Source organism: Brassica oleracea, chromosome C7, assembly GCF_000695525.1.
Source record: "Brassica oleracea var. oleracea cultivar TO1000 chromosome C7, BOL, whole genome shotgun sequence".
Taxonomy (NCBI): domain Eukaryota; kingdom Viridiplantae; phylum Streptophyta; class Magnoliopsida; order Brassicales; family Brassicaceae; genus Brassica; species Brassica oleracea.
In genome coordinates this window covers 19,119,034-19,120,640 of record NC_027754.1, presented here as the reverse complement: position 1 = coordinate 19,120,640, position 1,607 = coordinate 19,119,034, and positions in this window count along the sequence as shown.

The following is a 1,607-nucleotide window of genomic DNA, read 5'->3' as shown; positions in this document are numbered from 1 at the left end:
TTTCATCCCAGAGAAATCGAGTTTAAAGAGTTGAAATCATGCTTGGTCGGTTCAAATCAAGTGGGAATCAATCCGGATATAATCATACAAAACCAAAAAATTCGATTTGGGATTCTTTCCTGGGCACGGGATCGATCGATCTATCCTTACAGATTGGTCAATCTGTGTAAATCGACCTTCGCCAATCGAGTGAAATGGACCAGGTCGATCAGTATATATTTCGCGTTTTTTTTGTTCTGAATAATGATCGGGATCGATCGATCCACTATAACTTGTAAAGTGGGATCGATCGATCCCCCTTGTCGAACTCAATATATATCTTTTAAAAAAATTACAATTTTAAGGGCATTACTGCCATTTTGGAAAAAATTAGTCTAATAGGACATAAAATAGTATAGATTAGTTTAAAGGGACATAGTTACCATTTTTTTGCTCGCTCTAAAAAAACAGATTTCCCACATTTGTTTTGCAATAGTTTTTGTGATAAAGTAAAAGTGAGTAGAGATGTAGTATCCATAAATAATCGCCATGTAGATAATGTGTAAGTAAAATTGGTACAATATTGTGGTTTTAGACATGCAGTTCCAACAATTCAAATGCGTCTTTAAATGTTGTGGTAACGAAGTTAAGATTATTTAGTGTTTAAAATTTAATTTTTAGTGTTTTAGAGTTCATTGTGTTAAGGTTTGGGGTTAAGTGTTTTGGATTGAGAGTTTAAATATTTATTTTATTTTTAAAAAAACATCTTATATATTAAAACAGAAGTCACAACCTTAATTCATGTGTGATATTTTTAAAAATGGACTCTCACTATAAATCAGTTATAATTCATTTATTACTAATAATATGGTTTAATAATATATCATTCTTAATACAACAATATACTCCTTTAAAACAAGATTGGTTAACAAACACATATTTTTCATTAGCTAATAGTATCCTAAAAATATGTTAACCGACCGTTTTTCTTTGTAACACCCGTTTCTTATATTCACCGAATATTATGTTCATTGGTTTAGTTAAATTATTACCTTAATTTTATTTGAATTTGAATGTATATTTGGTTGCCCAACCGGATCTTTAGATGGTGGCATTTTAATATAGCTTTCAGAATACATTAAAAATATATGCGGTGTTATTTGTAATATATGTGGTGTTATGGTTTATATGTTGGGTAACAAGAAAAAACAGTGAAGATGTAAGATGTGTGCCCTGAAGTAATCGCTGACGTAGTTGCTGAAGCAGACGTCGTAGTGAGTGGTGAAGACTATGTGGAGTCAAGATGTTGAGCTGGAGTCGTGTAGACTTAGAGAGCAAGGGAGTATCTTGTAGAGATGGAAAGAATAATAAACTTGAAGAACAAGTTTATGACTTAAAGAAAGAGGAATAAGTGCATTCCAAGAAAAGGAAAGTTGCACTTATTGTTATGGAAGATGTCCATACATGTTGCCTTGGAGACTAGGGTTTCGGGAACATGGAGAATAACTATAAGATAGCTATGGGGTCGTCTGTAGAGTGACAGAGACACAGAGGCTGATCTTATAGAGAGAGAGAAGCTTTTGGAGGTGTTCTTGGGTCGTGCTGAAGCAGTGACTGAAGTACTTGAC